We start from the raw sequence: 24674 nt of genomic DNA, 5'->3' as shown, positions 1-24674 counted from the left end.
TTGAGTATGAACTGTCCCCTGTGGGCTCATACATTTGTACATTTGGGCCTTAGCTGGTGCTCTATTTAAAATGAGTATGGAACCTAAGGAGGTGAAGCCTTGCCGGAGGGGGTAAGCGGGCCTTAGGGTTTACAGCTGGGCTCTATTTCCTGTCTCTGGGGATGTGGGTCATCCTAGTCACATGTCTGTCACCATGAACTCTGCCTTCCCAACCTCTGTGGACTGGACCTCCTCTAACTCTGAACTAGTAAGAAACCCCTCCTCTCATAGTTACAGTGATAAGAGAAACAAAATACAGAGAGGCTTACAAAAGGCTTCCAGGATCTCTAATAATTCCAGCTGAATGGCAGGAGCATGAATATCTAGCAGATCTCTTTTGTCCTTTCTGTATGGCTGGAAATACTAACTTAGAAAGTATTTTTTTAATATTAGCAACTCAATGTTGACATCTAAGTAATTTGTCTCTTAGTTAACGTTGCTTCCATTCTTATCAAGATGTGGTGGTACACACTTGTCAGGAAGCTATGACAGGAAGATCCCAGATTAGAGACCAGCACAGACTACATAAAAATACCTTGCCTTGAAAATAAATAATTTGCCTGGCAGTAGTAGCACACTCCTTTGATCCCAGCACTCAGGGGACAGAAGTAGGTGAATCTCTGAGTTTGAAATCATTTTGGTTTACAGAGTGAGCCACAGGACACCCAGGGCTACACAAACTCTATCTTGAAAAACATAAAAACAAAACAAAGAAGCAAAAAAAAACAAAAAAGAAAGAAATCAAATTGACTTAGTGACTTAACGAAAGTCAAATACCACACTGTGAATAGATACATTGTATCATGTATGTCCTCTATATCAACAAAGCCATTTTGTCAAAGGTGTTCTAGTTGGATATGAGCAGAAGTGGGTAAAAATGTGTCAGTTTGAGACCTAGGCAAGTGTGAGTCTGTGTGAGAAACAAAGCAACAGCAGGGCTGGGGGGGGGGGGTGCAGAAGCTGCAGCCAGGTAAGGGAGGCTGGAAGTCTCAGCAGGTAGGAAGTTGACCTAGAAGTGGGAAAGACATGAGAATAGAGCTTTAAGGGATAGGTCTGAGTGAAAAGGTTGGCAGAGAAAGTTAGGGGCCAGAAAAAAGCTGTCTCTCTCCCTCTCCCCTCTCTCCTCCCTTCTCTCCTCTCCCCCTGCCCCGATCTCCTCCCCTTTCCCTTCTCTCCCCTCTCCCCTCCTCTCCCCTCTTCTCCCCTCTTCCTTCTCCTCCTTCTCCTCCTTTCCTCTCTCCCTCCTCTTCTCCCTTCCCCCTCCCCATCTCTCAAACACATGTGCACACCCAGGAAGTGTTGTGTTACAACTCTTTCACAACCCATTGACCTCATTCCTGTCTCCCTCTGATCTACCTGGCTCACAAACTAACCCACATAACTGTTATCATATGTATGTTCCTATGAAATCCTTTTGCCAGGACCCAGGGGTTTATCTGAAGATGGCTGTGAATTTTGAAGATTGCCTGACCTCTCTATAAATCTGCCCATATTTATAGACAACCTAAGGTCTAAACTTTTTAACCAACTGTCTAGGAAAGCTGAGGCTCTGCCACCTCCCTCATCATGAGGGGAGCCAGGTAATATGGCTACTCAGGTCATGCCCTAAGACCAACTTACCAGAGAAACAAAGTGCACTGAAGAAGGGTATCTCTGAAAGCCCCTAGGATCCATCTCAACATTCGACAGAAGAGGAAATGGGGGCTTTCGCCCCGTTACTAGCTGTGAGAAGAGAAGGCCTTCTCCTGCTGGGGAATTGCACGGTGTGATCCACTGGCAGTTTGAAGGAGCCATCCAGGTCCGTGCTGGAGACATTTCCAGGTCCTAGGATGGCTAAATTGGAATTCACCAAGTAAATAGTTCCCACAGCCGACAGTTGATGTGTACACCATATTGCTTAGTCTCAGTCGATGAAGACTGAGACCCCTTGTGACGTGTGTACCAGATTGCTGGTCTGGAAGGCTACCCTAAGTACAAAACAAAAACAAAAAGCTCTCAGAAGAGGAGGAGGCCTGGAGAGGCAAGGGGCAAGGCTCACATGCCAGGAGCATCTGAATAAATGTGCAATTTCAGAATATATGAGGAAAGGCTGTGGGAGGGGTAAAATTATCTTGGTTAACAGTTCCAGAGCATTCCATCCTGGTTGCTTCGTTTCATGTGTTTGGGCAGAACATCATATCAGTGGAAACATGGGGCAAAGGAGATTCTTCGTCTCCTAGAAGACAACAGATAAAGAAATAGTTAAGTCTGGAATGACCTTCAAAATCCCAGTGACCTACTTCTAACAGGTCAACCTCCTGACTGTTTCACAAATTCCTAAAATACCACCACAACCTGCGGACCAAGCTTTCAACACACAAGCCTCTGTGTGATGGCTTATATTCAAACCATAACATATTCTTTTAAAGATCAGGTCCAGAAGAGCTAGAAGGAAGGACAGTAGCTTGCAGAGATGGAACCAGACGGTTTATTGAGAAAATGTAGCTAGTGTGCTCTTTGCCTCTGGTCAATGTTCATCTCGGATCCACTTGAAACTCTGGTGCAGTGGGCCCTGCCCATCTCACCAAGTGCTTCAGTTATCAAGCACTGGTCAGTGCTGACATCCAGTGGTCACAGAGAGTTATCTGCCTGAAGCTTTGCATCTCTCTTGCAGAATGTGCTGGTGCTCACACAAGGAGGGAGTGGTGAGTGAGGGCTACTAATGCTGTTCCCTTTGGAGAACTTGCATGCCTGTGGCCTAAGGCCAGTGAGCCTAAACTTATACCCTGTCAGTTTGCAAGGTATCTACAGTTAAATGGATGCTGACCTTAGATTCACAGGAATACATGGGACTACTGCTGACAAGGGAGTGAGATCACAAATGATAAACACATCAGCTATGTGGCCCTCCTAAAAGACACACTCAATGTGGTCTTAGAAACCCTGATTCAGGATCTGGGGCCAGAGCTACACCAATCAAATCACTTAACTCTTCATTGTCTGGGACAGAACTGATGCACCTGCACCATCAGCCTCAGGGAATGCCAAATGAAATGCACAAAAAGTACATCATAAAGGCTGAAATGCTGAACAGTGGGGCTGCAGGCACTGGGATGAGGGTGCAGGGATGAGGGTGCTGGGGTGAGGGTGCAGGGATGAGGGTGCTGGGATAAGTATGCTGGGGTGAAGGTGCTGGGATGAGGGTGCAGGGATGAGGGTGCAGGGATGAGGGTGCAGGGATGAGGGTGCTGGGATGAGGGTGCTGTGCTGGGATGAGGGTGCTGTGCTGGGGTGAAGTGCTGGGATGAGGGTGCTGTGCTGGGATAAGTGTGCTGGGGTGAAGGTGCAGGGATGAGGGTGCTGGGATGAGGGTGCTGGGATGAGGGTGCTGGGATGAGGGTGCTGGGATGAGGGTGCTGGGATGAGGGTGCTGGGATGAGGGTGCTGGGATGAGGGTGCTGGGATGAGGGTGAAGTGCTGGGATGAGGGTGCTGGGATGAGGGTGCTGTGCTGGGATAAGTGTGCTGGGGTGAAGGTGCTGGGGTGAGGGTGCTGTGTTGGGTTAGGGTGCAGGGATGAGGGTGCTGGAATGAGGGTGCTGGTTGGTAGGGCTGGACAAAATGGAATTTGGAAAGAGATACTTAGAAATACTGTGACTCTTGGGGCTTGGCAAGATGACACATAACAAATCTGGTTTCCACAGGATTATATTTATGGACACCTAGAGCCCCACATTTTGTCCCTGTTTCAAGTACACAGACCACTCGCTCTGTCCTGTTTTTTTGGTTTTTTTTGTTTGTTTGTTTGTTTTTTTCTCCTTTGTTGGGAATCTCTCCATTCAAAGTTTTCTAAATTGTTGGTGTTCTGCCGTCCCATAGATACATTGATCGCTTAGAACAAATCTTGTCTGTCTTGATCATGACAAGATCCTCAAACAGAACTGGCATGTGGTGACCACTCAGCAAATACTTATTAAATGGCATTGAACGGAATCTGATGATTGAAGAGCTGTCAGTCCATGTGGTCTGCTTTCACTCTGCAACAGTCATAGAACTTGAATTTAAAACTTTGTTTCCAATAAGTCCATGTATCCAGTATTAGCATTCTCCCTATTTCATAGATGACAAGATAAACCCTCAGACAGGCTCAGTGGTTTACCTGACATCATGTGACTAGAAAGGGACCCCAGCACTCCTCTATCCCAACTCAGTGTCCCCCATCCCAGCCTAGTGCTCCCCAAGCCAGCACAGGCATGTCAAAGTCAGATGAAGGGCAGCAGAGCAAAGGCTGCAACTTGGAAGTCTTCAGGAAAAAGTGGCTATGAAATATCCCAAAGTTATACTTAGTTCATTTGCTTCTGTGTGATCTATATACATACTTAAAAGTAGCTGAATCCTCTGCAACAATGTTGCCTTCCCAGGCAAAGATCTCTCTTTCTTTCTTTCTTTCTTTCTTTCTTCCTTCCTTCCTTCCTTCCTTCCTTCCTTTCTTTCCTCCTTTCTTTCTTTCTTTCAAGATTTATTTATTTTTGAGTATATTGTAGCTGTCTCCAGACACACCAGGAAAGGGCATCAGATCCCATTTCTGATGGTTGTGAGCCACCATGTGGTTGCTGGAAATTGAACTCAGGACCTCTGGAAGAGAAGTCAGTGCTCTTAACCTCTGAGCCATCTCTCCAGACTGCAAAGGTCTTTCTTTTTCTTTTTTTTTTTTTTTTTTGGTTCTTTTTTTCGGAGCTGGGGACCGAACCCAGGGCCTTGCGCTTCCTAGGTAAGCGCTCTACCACTGAGCTAAATCCCCAGCCCCTGCAAAGGTCTTTCTTAAGGCACAGGTGGAGGCAGGCAGGTTTGAAGGGCATTAGTGCCTGGTCTGTTGGGTACTTAGGAAAGGTTTGTTTCTCTGCACAGTATGCACAGTCAACACAGTGTGGTTTGGTTGTTGCTGTTTAATGTGTATAGGAGTTTCTTCTACCTTCATGCCTAGTGCCTGTGGAAAAGGGGAGAAGAGGACATTGGACCCCCTGGAACTGCAGTCACAGATGGTTGTGAGTTCATGTGGATGCCAGGAGTCTAACCTGGGTCCTCTGGAAGGGAACAATGGCTCTTAAACACTGAGTCATATCTCCAGCCTCTGTGGTTGGATCTTAAGTCCCCATATCAAAAGTTCATATGTAGAAAGCTGAGGGTGCTACTGGAGTTGGAATAAGATGAGTCACTGGGGTATGCCCCTGGGAGGGTTCACAACCCAGTTCTCCACCCCTCCCCATCCTTTCAGTCATCACGAGATGAATAGCTTTACTCCACCATGTCCTCTTCACTGTGATTCTGCCTCACCCAAGCCCAAAACAATGGGGTTAAGGAACCAGAGACTGAAGCCTGTGCAACCCTGAGCCAAGGTAAGGGTTTTCTCCTTCAGGTTAACTTTCTGGGAGTTTTTTTCACAACAGTGGAAAGCTGGTGAACAAAGCATACTTTAATCTGAAGTAATACAAATGCAATTTAAACAAGCTCAGACGAAAGGCATCTCACCCAAACACGGGAATTTGAGTAGCAGCTGGGCCATGAAGGAATAGGACTAAGGATCCTACTGCCTCTGCCTGGAGATTCCACTCTAGCCCAGTTTCCAGCCCAAAGCTCTTACCTCATCCCTTTGCTCCTCTTACCTCCAGATTGCTCCAACCTGAAACTTCGATCGGGAACAACTCTGGATGGTTCAGCTCTAGCCAGGTGCCCACTCATGAGCCAGTCCACAGCATTAGCATGGCATGAGTGTATGGGGTCTTATATCCCTGCCTGGGTTCTGCTCATGCATGTGTGCAGCTCCCCCAGAGAAAGGGCAGGTGTTGTAATCTAACCATCAGAATCCCTGCATCTGCATGCCATGTTGCCTCTTAATTACTTTCATAATTCTAAGAGGTTCTCACTCTTTGCAAATGAATAACAACAAACCCTCCTGAGCTCTCAGCATTGTGTGGTGAAGTAGAAATGGTCCAGTCAGCCTCCCATGCTCCTGCTAACTCCTACTCATCTCCGATGACAGCTTCTCTACAGTTCCAATGCTGACCTAGAGACGAGCCTCCCTCTGCTCTCCTCACACCCAGACAGTTGGCCCAGAACATAAACTTGGCAGGTTGGTTGCACAGTGGTCTGCAGGGGAAAATATCAGGACTACAAACACACCCTGAGCTAAGCTCAGTACCACTAGGCTATCACCTTGTGAGCCCAGAGTCTGACTGGGGCTTCTCTGTACATTTGCATATGCCCAGTCCACCTCTCCACAGAGGCACTACTGTCTACTTCTCCAGGGGGAACTCAGTTCTCCTCCAAACACATCACTTTCATTGGCTTGGAATGGACGTTTTAAAAGGTTTGGGCTCTACCTTTATTTCTGCCTTTTGCTGTGGAGAAGAGACAGGGATGATGCTAAGGAAGCAGTAGCTCCTTTCCACCAACAGGGGGCACCACACAGAAGTTCCTGCTAGGTCTTAAACTGAAAACAAATGAAACCAATTGTTCTCCACGATTGTTTTGAGGCTCCGGAAGACTGAAACTCAAACAGGTGCATCTGCAACAGGATAGCAAGGTCAGAAATTGATCTGGCACTCAGGCACTCACCACTCCTAAGAGTTGTCTGCATCCCATGCACCTTACATTGGGCACTGCTTTTTGTTTATTTGTTTGTTTTTTTTTGTTGTTGTTGTTCATGACACTGAGATGAGTTTAAAAAAAAATAGATGCTAGGGCTGGAGAGATGGCTCAGAGTCTAAGAATATTGGCTGCTCTTCTGGAAGACCTGCACTTGAATCCCAGAACCCACATGGGCAACTAACAACTATATGTTACTCCAGTTCCAGGAGATCGAATACGTTCTTCTGTCCTCTATAGACAGCAGGTACTAGTGTGGTATATGGACATGCATGCAAACAGAACACCCACAGAACACATGAAAATGAATTTAAAAGTTTTAAAGTAGATGCCAACAGATGAGCAATCAGAAAAACACTAAAGCATCTTGGCTTTGTTATGTTGATTTAAAAAAAAGCCAAGGTTAAAATCTGCTTCAGACTATAAGTGCTGGGTCAGCCTCCTGTTTTCTAAGAGTAAACCCTTCACAAGAGAAGATAGGTGCAGGCTAGCAACCTTTACTTGCTATTTCAAGGGGCAAACAGAGCAGGATGTGGAGATGTCATGAGAGAAGGGTTTCCAGAGGCAGGACAGGGAGGGAATGAGAGAGCTGGGGCTGATAGCAACTACCCAAATAGATGGGAAATTTCTGTACAAGCATAGACCATTCCAGAAAATTCCATCATAATATAGGCTGGAAGATCAAAGGCAAGTTCATGATGACTCTGGATGTCTCCTGAGGATTTTATATCTGTGGATCTGTGACAGGGCAAGACAGTGAGGAGGCTCCTCCATCTTATGTTATTGCTGAGACCATTTCAGGTTCAACTAGAATTTGTTCTCCTTGATGGAGAAACCCACAGAAAATCACCCAATTCTAGGAACCTAAGGTTAAGATGCCACAGCTAACTTACCTTAGCTTCTGTTAAACTGCTTGCTTGCACAAAACCTTGCCCCCTCAGCTGCCAAGAGAGATGCCAGTATGTGGTTTTTGTCTTCAAAAACCCTCTTACCCTAAATACTCAGCTTGGGTCCCAAATACCTGAGTGTAGTCCCGGCTGGGTGAAAGAAAAAAACTTTCAGTTAGGTATAACCATCTGAGTGGTCATCTCTGGTGGGCTTCTCATAACAGATCTCTTTGTATAGAAATGTGGGAACCTCAAAGATCCAGAGCTTGTGAGGCACAGGCAGCCTACACTACCTTCTTTCCCTCCGGGCATCTGTCAAGTCCAATTGGTCCCCAGTTTGTTCAATTGCAGCTTCCTTACCACAGTAGGCTGTGGCAAAAGGGAAAGATCAGAGGCCCTGGATGGCAAATCACCAGAGCATCCAGAGAGCAGTATAAAGACTGGCTCTGTTAGAGCAGCTGGCAGGCCAACCCAAGATTAGAAAGAGGGACCAGAAAGTCCAGGGAGTCACATGGGCCACGGGGCCACAGTGATGACACTTGCACAGGGAGAAGCTCCTCCTTGCAGTCAGCCAAACTCCCTGTCTTTGGGGAAAGTCTGGTGTGGTTGAAAATCATGCAGAGCTGCCTAGACACTTCCTCCTTCTTGGGATCTATGAGTTCGCAGAAGAATCAGGCCCCGAATCAAAAGCCTCGTGTCCTGCCTCCACCCCTCTATTTAGTGGCAGGCAGCTCTCCTGATTAATTTCTGGGTGTCTGTCATTGTCTCAGCCCTGCAATCAATCTCCAGGTGTGTCGAGATTCTTTCCATTTCCTTAGAATCACTTGCCTAGGCCTGCAGAGTCTGCAATCCTATTAGCAGGATTTGTTTTTGCTGTGTTTGTGAAATGAAATACAATAGAAAGGCCACTCTCCAGTTCTCTGGGCCCCTGTGTCTCTGAATGCCATCATATGCTACACACATCACAGGGTACCATGAGTCCTTTCTGGGGGGCCAGAGCCACCTTCTGTCTCTTTGGTGCTGGGTGGGCCAAGGCGGGTGCATTGCTGGCTCCTCTACCAGAGACGGGCAAGCCTATCTTGCCTTTAGTGAAGACAGAATTCTAGTGGCTACAAGGGAGAGGGCTGTGATAGGCTAAAGTAGAGAACTGCAACTGAGTCACAGCCAAGAAACTGGGATACAGGGCAACAGAACCCCGGTAGAGAGAATGGTGAGACACACTGTTCTGCCTCTCTACCTGGTGACCTTGAGAAGTGACTTCCCATGAGTTTCATGCTTTTCATTTGCGAAGTTGGGGAACACTTCCTGCCTCATGAGGGAGGCAATGGGGTGCAATGAAATCTCATGTCTTAGGGCTGGAGTCTCAGCCCCCTCACCCCAACCCCACACCGCAGTCTCCCCTCCCCCACGGGGATTAGACCCCACATCTTCTCTTTGTTTGTGGAGAGGGAAGGCAGACACGTATGCACATGGGTATGGGTGCATGCATGTGGAGGCCAGAAGATAAACCAGTGCCCTTCTTCAGGTGTTCATTTGTGGTTTTCCTTGAGACAGAACCTCTAATTGGCCTGAATGTTGTTGCCTAGCCTACACTGGCTGGCTGGCTGGCTGGTGAGCCCCAGGGAATCTGTCTTTCTCTCCCTCTCCAGTTCTAGGATTACAAGTACACCTCATCACATTCCCCCTTTTAAACTAAACATGAGTTCTAGGCTCAGGTCCTTGTGCTTATAAATCAAGCACTTAGCTGGCTCACACACACACACACACACACACACACACAACACACACACACACACACACACACACTCGCCAGCCCAAGGTCCTCCCTTTTAGCTCTTTGTTTAGGGTGGGGGAAAACAGCTTGAAAACCTTGCAGTAGTCACAATACCCATTACGCTGAACAGAACAGTTATTTCTAAGTATCTAGAAAATATATATGTCACTGAAAATCCATTCCCATCCAAACAACCCTGTCTAGTGCTGTTTTAGGAACAAGCGATAAAGATGGCTCACTATCCCCTGGGGCAGGTATAAGGTTTGATTTCTGAGTACATTTAAGTGTTTTGAGTTATCTAGCAGCTGCATGGCCCTTACAGCTCACGAGACAAGAGAGCCATAATCGGGCGAGATTGATGAGCGTCTTGAAAGTTAACGGTTCCTAGAGAGTTCTCTATGCTGGGAAGGCTGGGCTTCCAAGGAGCAATCCACTCTTTTAAGTTTTTCTTCCTGTTTCCCCCAGGAGTGGCTCAGTTGGAGGTTTTACTTTCCTCTTTTTTTGTTCAAATATAGGACTTCTGTATTATTAGAACTCATCTGCAAATATGATCTGAAATATTAACTGAGTCTGTCAGATCTGTGTTCAGATGCATTGTCTCAGCGGGCAACTAGCAGTCTTCAAAAAACTGGTGTGCAGATCTCCATCTGTTTGGCCACTGAGAACTGAGGGTGGCCTTTCTTCTGTCTGTAGAAAGGCAATCCGGAAGCTTCCAGCAGCATCATCCAAAAAAAAACGTTTGACTGAGCAAGAGCACTCCAAGGGGTGCAGCAAACTAGATGGGGTCTTTCCTGTTCCTCAGCAGCAGAAACCATGCTGGGAGCCTGAACCGGGAACCCCCACAGAGACAGGGACAGTGAACAGACCACACAGTTCTGCAGACCCAGCCTGCTCCCTCAAGACATTTCCTGGGGGACCTTAGGCAAGTAGTTCCCCTTCCTTGAGCTGGTGTTCCTCTGAAAGAAGGAAGTACTCCCTGAGGAAGACTATTTATATAATCACAAAACCATGATTATGTAAGAAAATGCCCATAACTTATAGCGATACAGGATACACAAGAGATGAGAGAATCTAAAATCTGGGATTTGCTTTAAAAGAATTCAGCAAAAAATAAAGTGGGGGATGATTCCATTTACATTAAGTTCAAGAATAGGCAAGATAAAAATAAGTAAGAACACCGATTGCCTTTGGCAAACAGCACCAGAGAACCTTCTAGTTTGGAAAGTACTCTACAACTCAAGTCAACTTGAATGAAAACCTTTCTCAGAAGTCACTGACCTACAAGGTGTCCAGAATAATAATAGCTCTGTATGTTTAGAAAAAAGTCACAATTATGTGTCTATAAAATACAAGATAACAAATGTGATTAAAAATGTTAACATTTTGAGGAGTTTTACTCTAAAAGATATGAGAATTCTTTGTATCATTTTTGTAGCTTTTTAAATTTTATTTTGACATTATATTTTTAAAAGCCATCACTCTAGTCCCCTCAGGTTGACTCACTTTTCTGTACATAGAGTATATACAAGGGAGGAAGTGTGTATCTTGGCAAAGCCTTGATGGCTGTGAGTATTGGCTGCATGGAGGTTCCTTATGCTATCTCTTCTTCCTTGCTTGACTATTTTTAGTATGTGTTAAGTATTATTTGTTTTTGAGATAGGATCTTAGTAATCCACCCAGTTGGTAGAACTGTTTGGGAAGGATTAGGAGGTATGGTCTTGTTGGAGGAGGTGTGTTACTGGGGTAGGCTTTGACTGACACTGACATTCCCAGTTAGTTCTCTTGCCTCACTCAGGCTTGTGGATCAGGCTATAAGCTCTCAGCTAATGTTCTGGCACCGTGCTGGCCTACTTGCCACCCTCCCTGCCCCTTGCTATGATGGACTCACTGTCTGAAACTATAAGCCCCAATAAATGTTTCTTCTTTAAGTGGCCTTGCTTATGGTATGTTAGCACAGCAATAGAAAAGTAACTAAGGGTGTTGGGGATTTAGCTCAGCGGTAGAGTGCTTGCCTAGCAAGCACAAGGCCCTGGGTTCGGTTCCCAGCTCTGAAAAAAAGAAAAAAAAAAAAAAAAAAAAGAAAAGTAACTAAGACACTCACTGTGACCCTTGAACTTGTATAACTTTGAATCTCTGATGCTTGCCTCTCTATCTCCAGAGTACTAGAATAACAAGGTTGGCCACCATGCCTGTTTCATGCAGATTGCATGCTAGGTAAGCACTTTACCAACAGAGCTATATCCCCAGCCCTATGCAAAGGTTTGTTTCTTTGATCTATAATTAAAATAATCAAAGACAGTGAGCATAGCTCCTAGCTCCCAGTTGGCTCCTCACCTCTCTGGGAAAAGCCCCACTGGAGCTACCTACACCTCTGTCTGGTACAGTCAAGATACGACTTATGGCTACGAATGCTGGCATTGCTTGTGACCATTGTAAACCCATTTCCTCTTTTTTTTTTTAAGATTTATTTATTTTTCTTATATGAATGAGTACACTATAGCTATTTTCAGACACACCAGAAGAGGGCATTGGATCCCATTACAGATGGTTGTGAGCCACCATGTGGTTGCTGGGAATTGAACTCAGGAGCATTGGAACAGCAGTCAGTGCTCTTGGCTGCTGAACTATCTCTCCAGCCCCCAGACCCATTTTCTCTAAGCTTCAACTATTGTGGAAACAAATAGAAAATGAGTCTTTCATAAATGCGTCCTTCAGTGAGTCCCCTAGGCCCAGCAGACGTCTTTCTCCCATAGAAGCTACTCTGGGCAGGCAACAGCACAGGAGAAATAACAGAGAATACATACATTCAAATTCTGTGATTCGACAACTGGCCACCACTCAGGATGGAATCTCACTTTTCCCCCAGTAAACATCTGCCCTGACTGAGACTTGAGGAGGAGAATTAGGGCTGGTAATGAATGACCTTTCAAGCAAATGAAGTCTATTTCCTCACACCGCCTTTATTTCCTCTCCGGATACTGTTGGTTCTGATCGAAAGGCATGGAGACCTTGACTCGTTTCTCACCTTTGTCACAGGTGACCCCTGTGACCTTGGTCTCATGCCTCTACTAACAAATGAGTGCTTATATCAGAGGAACTCATGAGGACAGTCCAGCTTTGTAGCTCTTTGAAACAAAATGGTGTTTGGTGGGGAAGGTCTCTAGGTCAAGGAGTAGGTGACAACTTCAGTGGTCTCTTACAGGATGAACAACAGGCCTCACTGAGGAAGCAGTAGCTGCCTCTGAATAAACATCAGGGGCCTGCCTAGCCTTGGAGGCAACTTTAGCAAGAGGACCTGATTGAAGACCGCCTGAGGGCCTAAAAGATTGAAGCAGACAATGACAGGCAATTGGAAACTGCCTCGTGAAGACAAGCTTACTTGGAACCAATGGGACCTAGGTTGGGGGTATAAATGGGTATCCATGAGGATCGTCTTTTGTTTGCTAAGGTGTTCTCACCTGCTCCTAGAGTCTGAGCCATTGATTCACCGCATCTCCAACCCCCAAGGGCAAGTACAATTAGGTGGTTGGCAGTCCAGGGCAAAGCAGCAGTCTCTAGCACTGAGACAGCAGATGAATAAGGATACAGGTCAATTAGAGGTTGTTGACAGCTACATGTGTGATCAGATCTCCAAATCATGGAAAGGAATTAAAAATCTAGACTCCCCACCCCCACATCCAATTTCCTTTTACAAATGACAGAAATTATTTTTAAATAGTTTTGAAGTGTTACATGAGTCTAACAAAAATGTTAGTTCCCAGGCTGTCTTTGGTGTGATATCAAGGCCCCCACCCACCTGCCCACCCACCCGAGGCCTGTGAACTTTTCAGAATAAGAGTTTGGGGGACCTTACTAAGTCTCAGAGATTGCGGCCTCAAAGCTGAACGTAAACGTTCATGATAAACACTTCAGCCCATCAACTCTCATAGAAAGACTTTTGGAACATTTCCTTTGGCCAACGGCAGAAGGTCCTTTGAGGCTGCCCAAACCAGCAGGGACGACCATTTTATCCACATCTGTGTGAGAGACACAAAGGAGAGACTAGCAGGTAAGCGCTCCAGCTACACACTATGTGTGCTGTGCTTTTCTGCTTCATCCCCCTTTGCTCCAATTCTGGTGGGCACACCCCGGTGAGCTGAGGTCACAGACTGTAGGGGAAAGCACTGCTTTAGAATCCACATTTACTAGCTTGCCGTAGAGTTGTCTCTCGCTTTCCAAGGTACGAACCTGTCATCTCCACTTCACAGAACGTAAAATAAATCTCGAGCTTCACCCTCTGGGCCCAGGGTCCCCTTCTCTCATTCTATTTATTTACTTATGTATTGAGATGTTTCACATAGCCCGAGCTGACCTTGTAGCTGACATGGACCATGACATCAAAACCCTTCAGGTACTGGAATCCTAGGTATGCGTCACCATGCCTGTATTCTCTTTTCTCACAGAAAGGCAAGGAAGGAAGGAAGAGGACTTCAAGGGGCCATGATACAGAGGAGAAGTCCCAGAGGCAAAGCAGTTAAAGAGAACCTGGGGAACTAGGCTGTAACTCAAAGGTGGATCAGTTGCCTGGAGTGCCTGAGGCCTGATTTTGATCTCCTGTCACTGAAGAGACAGGAGAGGAGAGGTGCGAAGGGAGTTTGGGAAGAGATAGAAACATCTTGGAAAGACACAAAAATTCAAACAATGGAAAGATCCGAGGAATGAAGGTGAGGACAAGAAAAAGATATTTGAGGAGGGAAAGCACAGCCAGAGGCATCCAGAAGAGTCCAGACTGAACCGGCCAGTAGATTAAATCTGGGCGGGAGAAGAGATTTGGAAGGCTGGGCAAGAGGGGGAGAGAAGACAGGGGAGGCAAAATGGCTGAGTTATGTAAGAATCAGAGACACTAGGGCAAGGGAAGTGAAGTTCAGGGGCTGAGGAAGTTTAGGGTAGGGATGGGGTAGGCCAATCAGGATGATTCTCTAACAGGGACTTGTGAGTAGGAACTGAGGAAGCCTAGAGGCTAGTGTAGACCTTGGTGTACTAGTAGCCATCACAGGCATTGGCTAATGGAAAAGCAATATGTCCCTTTTGCCAGAGATAAGGAGAATGACTCCTTTGTTTGTTTCTCAGTGTAGGCCTGACTGTCCTGGAACTCCCTCTGTACACCAGGCTGGCTTTGAACTCACAGAGATCTGCCTGCCTCTCCCTCCCAAGAGCTGGGATTAAAGGCATGCTCCACCACCTGGCCAAAAATTACTTTTTAAAAATCTTTTAATTAACTCTTCGAGTTTCACATCGTGCGCCCCAATTCCACTCATCTTCCCTCCTTTTGTACCCACCCTTGCAACCTCCCACCCAAGAGGAAAAAAAATCTCATTGTGGAAGCTGCAATGTGTCACAGTGTGTCCCACAGTATACCCTTTTGTCCATACTTCTTTACTTGTAAATGTTCGTTACAATCAGTCATTGATCTGGTTCTAGGCCTCTGGCTTCTGCTCCACCATCAATACTGGATCCTCACTGCGGCTTCTCTCAGACATCCTAATGTTGTCACAGGATCCTGCAACTTAGGATCTGCAGGACTGGCCCCTTCACGTGCTCAAGCAGTTCATAGATGGGGTAGATGTTGGGGTGGCCAACACAAAGCCGTGGATCTGGACCTGGGTGGTAGCTCTTCTGCACCCACACCACCAGGGCAAGCTCTCCAACACTGCCCTGGCTGGCTTACCAGATGCACAGCCAGCTAGGAGCAGAGCCAGCTTTCCTGCTCTCATGCCCTTTGGACTGGCTCACCTCACCGGTGCCCACACCAGCAGGACCAGCTCTATTGTGCTGCCCGGGTGAGGTGCAGGGTCTGCTCTCCTGAGTGCTGCACCAGGTGAGAGGCAGAGGCAGGGCCAGCTCTCCCATCTGCTGCAGGACTGGAGCTGGGGGGAAGAGGAAGAAGGGGGATCTCTCCCCTGCCCATACCACTACAGGGGTCATCTCAGGAGTACTAAGCCCCACCTGTGCCAGGTGGCACAGGGCAGGGGTCATCTCAGGTGTAGTCTGCCCTGCCAGGCCAAGTGGCCGAGAATGACTACTTCTAGTAAGTAGGAACTGTCTTCTCAAGTCCCCAAGGGAATGCTGGCTTTTGTCTAAATACCAGCGTTTTGGGAAAAGGATTTCTTGAAACCTAACAACTGAGACCAGAAGCTATGGAATAGGCAATGTGGAGGACCCTCTACCCGTTGTCTCTCTGCACAGTTCCTGGGGGCTTTTGATTGACATCTTCAAGGAAGGGTCAAAGGTTATTTACATGGCCCAAGGATAGTCAGGGGAAATAAAGGTTGGGCCAAAGCCTGAAAGGCTGAGGTGTACAAATCAGTCACAAACTTTTATCTTCAGGCCCCAGACTTGTATGGTTACCGGTGAGAGGGAGTGGAGAAGAATCCAAGCCAAATCCATTTGATTTGGTCAGGTCAGGGCTGGCCTGAGAAAGCCCATCACCAAATTCTACCACTCATTGTTACTGAAATGGCAGAAGCCAAGGCTCTCTCTGTGGGCAGAGATCAAGGAGAACAAGGTGAAACCCTTGGATGTCAGTGGACAATGTTTAAGGGATAAATTTGCCTTTTGTTGTTGTTGGTGGTGATGGTTTGTTGAGATAGAGTCTCTACATGGCCTTGAAGTTATGTAAATGAGACTGGCCTGGAACTCACAGAGATCTGCCTGCCTCCGCCTCCATTGTGCTGAGATTAAAGGTGTGTCCCGCCTTGCATATTTTCTTTCTTGAGATGAGTGAGTGTGGCGACCAGTACAGAATGTAATGATATTGTTTCTAACCGACCTTGTTGCAACTGTTCTGGGGCAGGGAGTGTGGCATCCCAAGCATGGCCTCCCCTGAGAGCCCGTGAGGGCTATTCTGTCAATGACTGTTTCTAACCGACCTTGTTACGTCTATTCTGCCAATGGCTGAGTCTCTCCTTATCTCCTGTCTCTGCGACCTTTGTCTCCATGTTCATAAAGAGAGCCGAGGGAATATGGGGTGTGTCTTAAACCCCAGTGACGATTTCAAGCCCCAGCTCTAATGCCTTTTCTGTTCCCTTCCAAGTCACTTGTTTCAACTTGGCATAAATAACTGCTGGGTAACATGAAAAGCCAGCAAGTCTTAGATTAGTATCACCAAAGTCAATTAACAGAGACAATGTCTTCCCTTGATTTCTATTTGTATATTATTAACAACCACAAGACCTCCTGGTGCAGTAAATTAGTCTAGGTAACAAGGGATCAGAGTACAAACATATTTTTTTTTCTTTTAATGGCCCTAAAGATTCATCTCAAACAGAGAAAACTAGGGAGAATGTCCTGCACTTACAGGCAAGAAAGCATGTGGGAGCCCTTCTGATAAATATGATGTTTGTTTATCAAAATGCTACAGGCAGGTACTGGCTAGCTGTCATTCTCTCTCACCCTGGAGCTCTCTTCATGACAGGATTCATTGTGCAAGGGAGATATGGGACCTCAACCGCATTTGCCGAAAGAGTTGCAACCTCGTCTTCTAGATACTAATAATAGCAATAATAATAATGAGGTGGAAGAGGAGGAGGAAGAGGAAGAGGAAGAAGAGAGAACCAGGACCCTAACCTATGAGTGTTGGTTCCAACGGTAAAAGTCATGCCCTCCTTTAATGAAAGGGGTTGTGGGCAAAGTCCGAGGCAGGGAGCCGAGATAGGCTAGCTGCTTTTGAACTTCTAGAGCCCTGATTTGAGGTTAGTTCCACAAGGCCCTCCGGTGACAGAACTAACTCTAGGGATCAGCATGGCAAGGGTGCCATGCTAGAACAGCTCTCGGACCGACTGGGTCTGAGAGCACTTGGGTGCAGTGTGGAGCCACTCAGATGAATTACTGTTAGTTCTGCAACCACCCGGGTCAGAGAGTACCAGGGGGCCAGCGTGAAGTGGTGACTCGCTGGAACAGCCCGCTGATGAGATAAAGATACCCCGCGGTGCCATGTGGCCCTATGGTGCTGGTGCAGGCACTAGTGCGGGATAAAAAGTTCAGACTTTTTAAATATTTACCACAACAGGTGTTTGTATATACAGAGAGAATGGTAATTTGAGACCGTTTCACTGAAATAACTACCTTGGGGAGGTCTGAATGCTGCCCCTCAGTGCTGCGCTCTTCCCAAAGGAAAAGCATTAAGAATGAAATAGTGTCACAGGTAAGTAAGTTCCAAAAATATTAGCAGGGAGACACTTATAGTGACTGTACAAACTGTATATTTAAATGGCTCTTCTTGTACATATGAGAACTGTCGGGTTGGGGATTTAGCTCAGTGGTAGGGCGCTTGCCTAGCAAGCACAAGGCCCTAGGTTCGGTCCCCAGCTCCGAAAAAGAGAGAGAGAGAGAGAGAGAGAGAGAGAGAGAGAGAGAGAGAGAGAGAACTGTCAGAGGCATCTGGAGGAGTCCAGAGCAAAGAAAGGGAAGTAGTTACTGGACACCGCCAGTGGACTAGACCTGGCTGTGAGAGGATCAGGGTAAGGGCAGACACTGAAAGGAGGGGAGCGAGGTTATTTTTCTGCCAGTGTTTGATCCAGATTAGATTATGTTAAGTGTATATTTATTTGTAAGCAGCTCTATTTTTAGTTATTAATTATTTTTATATCCCAATTGCTGCTCCCCTTCCCTGTCCCCCTCCTCCCAGGGTCCCTCTTGGGAGGGCTCACTGGTCCCAAGGACAAAGGCCAGGGAAGTCACCATGGAGGTTGGGGAGAGAGAAAACAGGAGAGGGAGGGAGGGAAAGAGAGGAGAAGGGAGGGAGGGAGGGGGGGAGAGCACAAAATGTCTGGATTATATAGGGAAGACCCTCCAAAGGAAGGGCAGCCCAGCTCCAGGGCTGGAAAGTTTAGAATAGAGGGTAGAGTGTGCCAAATAGGGACTGAGGGATGCTGGGAGAACCTGGAGGCCTGGTCTGCTTTGCTATATAAAATATGCACCTCAGTTTCTTGTTCCCCAGGTCAGGAACCAACCAACTGGGAGATGGAAAGATGAAGATGGGGAGAGTAAAAGACAAAGAGTAGAGAAATAGCAGGGTTAAAAGGCTGAGTGTCTGCAGGGAGGAAAGCCCTTGAGCTGGAGACCCTAGGGTTGTGAAGGAGGTGAAGAGAGCTAGGTACTTGTGATACTGAGGGATCTTGGTGGCCAGCAATACTTTGGTATGCTAATAGCCACCACAATATATGTCCCTTCTGTCAATGGTAAGAGAAACGGCTCCTTTAGTAGAGAGGAAGTGGCTTCTCTAGTTCCTAAGGAATGCTGGCTATTGTCTAACAAAGAATTTGGGGAAGTTGGACTTATTCAATAAGTCACTACTGGACTGTACCATGCACAAAGTAGTGGGAAAATAACCTGTAATCTTATAACTCCATTTATCTGTTTAAGGCAGCTTGGTTCAGGATCCAAAAGTCTGGAGATTAAAATAGAAAGCAAATTAATAAGGTGTCTGGGGCTGGGCAGATGGTTCAGTGGGTAAATTGTTTGCCCCACAAGCATGAGGCTATGAGTTCAGATCCCTTGCATCCTTATGCAAAGTATGGGGCACATGCCCCTGATACCAGCACGTAGGAGGGAAAGGCAAGCAGATCTCTGTGAATTTGAAGCCAGCCTGGTCTACAGGGTGAATTCCAGGCCAGCCAGGGCAAAATAGTGAAAGCCTGTCTCAAAAAAACAGAAATAGATCCTCTAGAACACCCATGTAAAAGACAAGTGTTTTAGCATTTATATAACTCCAGTGCTGGTTGAGCAGGGACAAGGAATGTGGGGGCGGAGGCATGAACATAGGTGCTCTCCAGAAATCACTGGTCAGCCAGTCTAGTCAAATAGAAAAGCTCTGAGTCAGTGACAGACTCGGTCTCAAAAACATAAACTTCTGACCTCCACACATAGTTATACAAGCACATCAGTACACACACTAGCATGTGAATGTGCACACAACACACACATACACCATAAAAGATCTACATGCTTACTGCTTTAATAAGCATTTGTTGAACACTTGAGATGTGCGTGCCAGATACTAGGCACAAAATGAACTGAGTAACACAGGTCCCAAAAGAACCCTGCACCTGTTGGGGAGGCAGACAGGTAACTAGTGTTTAACTGAGCAGGCTGCGATGAGTTGAATGGCTATTTCCTCTAGATTGAAACATTCCCTCCTGGAGGGAGAAGGAGGGCTCCTAAGACCTTGAAAGCTAAAGACCCACAAGGATCAGGGTATTCGGGAGGTTATAAGACTCAAGAAGCCCCTCCCCAAGACTTTATAAACTATACATAAAAGTGGCAAATAGACAGGCAGGAGGACAGCCCTCTTCAGTGGAGCTGCCTGCAAGTTGAACAAGGAACTTCACAGGTGTAATTTTGTGAGTCGGTTAGAATGCTGTTGTAGATCTTAAGGTGACACACCTGCCCTCAAGTTACCCATGTGCCTGTAACAAAGTTCTCTGACCTAGACTTGGGTGGAGTCATTTGTTTGCTCAGTCATCAGCTTCTTGTATGGGGTAATTAGACATGTGCTCCCATCTTCCTAGGAAAGGTCACACATCATCAGATTGGGACATGAGCCCCTAGGCTCCCTGAACATAGGGGAAAGAGTGGTTCATTCAGAATGGCCAAGATGATGTCTTGGGGAAAAGTCAACTGACTCCTACTCTTGGTCTCTCTACCTTTATCCACAATGATTCTTGTGCTTACGTGACAAGCTTCTTCCTTCAGATGGCCTTCTGGGACGACTGGCCAACCTTAGCATGGGTTTCAGATGGACAGAAGACAAGTGGAAAAATCTCAGCAGCACGTCTCTCTGTGCACAAAGAGTCCTGCCTACATCCTCAGTGACAGGGTGAAACGATAGGAGAATTACTTTTCCTTCTGACAAAACCTACTAGTTTCCAGTTGTTTGGCTCCTTAGATAGTCTCTTCACGCATGAATGAGGCTGATCAGAGAGAGCTCTTGGTTCACTGCTGGTCCAAGGATTCCAGGACCACTTCAAATTGTCTAGAAACTGTCTGCTGTCCCATCCTTCACAACTCCTTCAGGGTCTTCAGGGGCAAGTTCTTACTAGTGGAACCATCTGCCTGAATGCATAATGAATACCTTTATGCAGTGTTCCTTTGATTGGGACATCTCCTTCCTAACTCCCACCTTCTTCACCCAGTAAAACACCCACTCACCCTTCAGATCTCAGGCAATCATGCCTTCTTTGAGAAGCCTTCCTGCCCCTGGGGCTGTTGTCTATGGTATTTGCTCTCATCTGGCCCAGACTCCCGTCTGCCATGACCTTTTATAGCTTGCAATTATGCATTCATTTATGTCATTTCCTTTCCACTCTCCTTGCCTTGTCTAAGGTTATAAGATCCATGGGGGAAATACAATGTACAGTTGACTCATCTCACTTGCTACCTCCCTAGCACTTGGTACACACTCAGCAGATTCTCCTTGGCTAGTGAATAAACACTGAGAAATATCAGATCCCTCTCTAGTCTCCTATTGTGTCACACTGTCTTAGTCAGGGTTTCTATTTCTCACAGACATCATGACCAAGAAGCAAGCTTACACTTCCACATTGCTGTTCATCACCAAGGGAAGTCAAGACTAGAACTCGAGCAGGTCAGGAAGCAGGAGCTGATGCAGAGGCCATGGAGGGATGTTTCTTGCTGGCTTGCTTCCCCTGGCTTGCTCAGCTTGCTCTCATAGAATCCAAGACTATGCTCAGGAATGGTACCACCCACAATGGGCTGGCTCCTCCCAACTTGATCACTAGTTGAGAAAATGCCTTACAGCTGGGTCTCATGGAGGCATTTCCTCGACTGAGGCTCCTTTCTCTGTGATAACTCCAGTTTGTCTCAAGTTGACACACAAAACCAGCCAGTGCACACACCCACAACTGAACTGTATTTCTATTTGCTTTGATGATTTGTCAATCAAAAACATTACAGTCAAAGGTAAATTTCCAGTATTTGGGGGCCACTGGCCCACAAGAAGCTGAGGAAAAACAAGTGTGAAAAAATAGTGATCCTAAATCTAAGTCCTAAAAAAACAAGGCAAACATTACATCAATAGTGGCACACATGAGTTGTTCTTGGGAGAAGACAGCATAGGCAACAATCAACAGTTTTTCAGCTGATTAACTTCATGTTTCAAGCAGGAGGAGAATCTAAATGGCCCCTTTCTGCTGCTCTTTACCCAAGATAGTGTTAATGTTAGACCAGAAAGAAGGACTCAAGTAGACAGAGGTTAGAATGCCAAGGACTTTAGCTAATTCAAGAATGAAGATTCGAGAAGGTTAGATTTTTCCCTAACTCGTCAAGCTGGATACTAGAGGGTACTTAGCAGCAGGCTGGCTGCCCTTCAGAACCATCTTTAGCATTCAAGAAGAAACCAGGAATATGAAGAGTCCCCCACCCACCCACCCCCCAACCCAATACCCATGACAAAACCGTCAGACACAAGAACTTGTTCCTTGGGTACTTAATTGTTCCCAAACTAACCTACTGATTAGCTTCTCCCTGTCCTCTCTTCCTCCCTCCCTATTGATGATCCACAAGGCCCTGGAAGTGATATGTGAAGGCAGGTCTGGTTGAAGGTTGGGCTGACTGATGAACTGTAGAGCAGCAGCTTGCTGATGGAGGGAGAAGGATAACAAGAGGAGGGGCAGTTCAGCAACCACTATCAACCATCACAACCTTTCCCTCATTGTCTAGGTGTAAGGTCTCCTCCCTAATAAGTTGTTGTGGTTTGAAACTGCTCAGGTTTTGAATGCTTCTCTCCCCCAGATCTCAGTTCTATTCTGGGGTCTAAGGAGCCTTTAGGAGATGGGACATAGCTGATGGGACCAAAAGCAGGCCTTTGGGGGTTATAGGGCTGGCCCTAGTTCTGCAGCTCTTTGCTTCCTAATGCTCTGTGATGTGAGCAACTGCCCCCTTGTGCTCCTGCTGCCATGGGAGGACAGCAGTTGTCCTGTCCTTATCTGCTGTGATGGCCTTATCCCTCCCTAGCCATAACCAAACGAGCCCCTCCCCACTTGCGTTGTTTCTGTATTTTTGGCCACAGTTTTTTATCTCATTTAACCCTTGTCCTGTCAGTAAAGGAAGCAGGCAGAATTCTTTGGACACAGAGGGATGGCCACATGAGACTTTCCCATGCAGCCAGAGGATCTTCCATTTTTGAAATCCATCACAACCTTCTCAGTCCTTCCATAAGTCACCCTTCCCCACCCGCCATTTTTCTCATCAGCTTGGGTGTGTGCCTCTTCTTGCCATATGCCTTTCTGTAGCTGTCAAAACCAATTGCTACCAATCACACTGCTCAGGACAACAGAAACTTTGAGGTCAGGGTGTCAGCAGTCAGGATCCCTCCCAAGCCTCTAGGGGAACTACTCCTTCTCTGCTTCCTTCACCGTTGGTTGACACCAGCATCCCTTGGCTTGTGGCTGCTCCATATCAGTATTTGCCCTTGGCTCAGACAGTCACTTGGGGAAGGCTTCCTTCCCCATCACCACACTCTGGAGGTTCAGGAGTTCCTAGCCATCATTGGGGACAGCAAGCTTGAGGCCAGAGTAGGATATATGAAACCCTGTCTTAAAAAAAAAAAAGATAAGAAAGGTATATGGCTAAAGTAGAGAGAAAGGAGCTATTGTTTTCTCAGACTAAGCACTATTCATACAAGCTTAGTGTATGATCTCTGAACTCTCTTAGACAAAGCCATCTGTGGCGGTTTTTTAGTAGCCTCTGAAGGTCCTTTGCAAAGCAAGCAGAGGTTGCCTAACTTTCACCGGGCACTGCAAGCCTGCTCATTGGGATGAACCAACTGTGTATAAAGTGTGGTAGCAATTATCAAAAAGACAGACAGGAAAAGACAGGTGTCACTCATTGCCATGGATGTTGAGGTCAGTTGAAAAACACAGCCGAGAAAAGTCTGCTTCACTAAGCACTTTTGTGGACAAGCCCCAACACCCACCAGCCTGGGGACACTCGTAATTACTCCCACGCTGACATGGGGATGCCTATAAAAAGTCACCTGATCTAAAACCGGCAGGATCAATCTTCTTCAGGCCAGTGCCAGGTCTCTTTTTAGCCCAAAGATATTTTGGTCAAAGCCAGAGAGAGACAGTGTGGGTAAAAGCTCCAGAACTCTCAAGTATCTTCAGCAAATGACCCAGAGATAGCAGAGGGCATAAAGTGCCCAGTGTGGCGTCAGGAGAATGACTTTGTGTAGAGGATACCAGAAACATCTGGAGAATGCTAGATTGATTCCTACAGAATTGCAGGGGAAAAGTTTCAACACGGGTTTATCTGTCCAGTGAATCCAAACATTCCAGAAATTCGGGTCATAGAATAGGTTTCTTTTAAAGATGCATGTACTAAGCTACACAAAGCTGTTCTTGATAGACCAGTGCCTGCCAATGCTCGCCAATTCTTAAGATTTTAAAAGAAAATTTACCTGCTAAAGTACCTTTATGATTAATATTTTAAAAATTTTGAGAGTATCTTCTTTCTGTAGGTCACATATAACAAAGTGTCCAGATTACACATGCAACATTATTTTTGTCCTTGCTTGCTTGTTCATTTGTTTGGAGGTACTGTCTTCTGCGTCCCAGGCTGAATGTACAGGGCCTAGAGCAGATAAGTTTATTGACCCTGACCCGAGGAGCACAGTCTAGTTGAAGTGACAAGCATATTAGTAAACAAGAGGGTCCTGTGGAGGGACAAAGGTAAGAGCAAAGGCACACACAGAAGGATCAGATCCTCAGAATGCCTGGAGGGGTGGGGGTGGGGAGTGGCGGATGGGGGATAGAAGGGGTGAGGGGAGGTGGGGAGGTTGGAGGGGTGGGGGTGAGGGAGGTTGGGTGTGGGTGTGGGTGTGGGTGTGGGTGTGGGTGTGGGTGGTGGGGTGGGGTGGGGGAATAGCCTCCTCAAAGACAGGGAATGAGAAGATAGCTTCATCAGGAAACTACTCCTCTCTCTCTGTTTCTCTCTCTCTCTCTCTCTCTCTCTCTCTCTCTCTTTCTCACACACAGTAAAGGGAATCAGTGGGGAAAGGATAATGAAATCTTTTATTCTTCATTTTAAAAATAAATGGTCATAAGGATCCTGGGTAAAGATTGGTCTCATGAACCTAATTCTCCTTCAATGCGTGCATACAAAATTGTATATTCACATATGGTAGAGTATTATTGACCATAAAAGGAATCAGATACATGTGCAACATGGTGAACCTTGAAGACACTGAGCTAAGCCCAAGAAGACAGTCACAACCAACCACATAGATGGTGCATTTTACATGAAGCATCCAGATTCAGAAATGCACACAGACAGAAAGTTGTGAAGTACTTTCTG

General features: G+C 46.4%; 1 long non-coding RNA gene across 1 annotated transcript in view; it reads right to left on the bottom strand.

Moving 5' to 3' along the window:
* Positions 1-828: 828 nt before the first annotated feature.
* Positions 829-24674, bottom strand: part of LOC134485265 (uncharacterized) — a 36463-nt gene continuing 12617 nt past the window's right edge. The window contains exons 2-3 of the long non-coding RNA XR_010063326.1: positions 1660-2254; positions 829-1048 (exon numbers count right to left, since the gene is read on the bottom strand). This is a non-coding gene — a long non-coding RNA (uncharacterized LOC134485265). The remainder of the gene's footprint in view (positions 1049-1659; positions 2255-24674) is intronic.

This window comes from Rattus norvegicus, chromosome 1 (assembly GCF_036323735.1).
Source record: "Rattus norvegicus strain BN/NHsdMcwi chromosome 1, GRCr8, whole genome shotgun sequence".
Classification (NCBI taxonomy): Eukaryota; Metazoa; Chordata; class Mammalia; order Rodentia; family Muridae; genus Rattus; species Rattus norvegicus.
The sequence above is the reverse complement of the archived record's forward strand: the minus strand, read 5'-3'. Positions and strand labels throughout refer to the sequence as shown.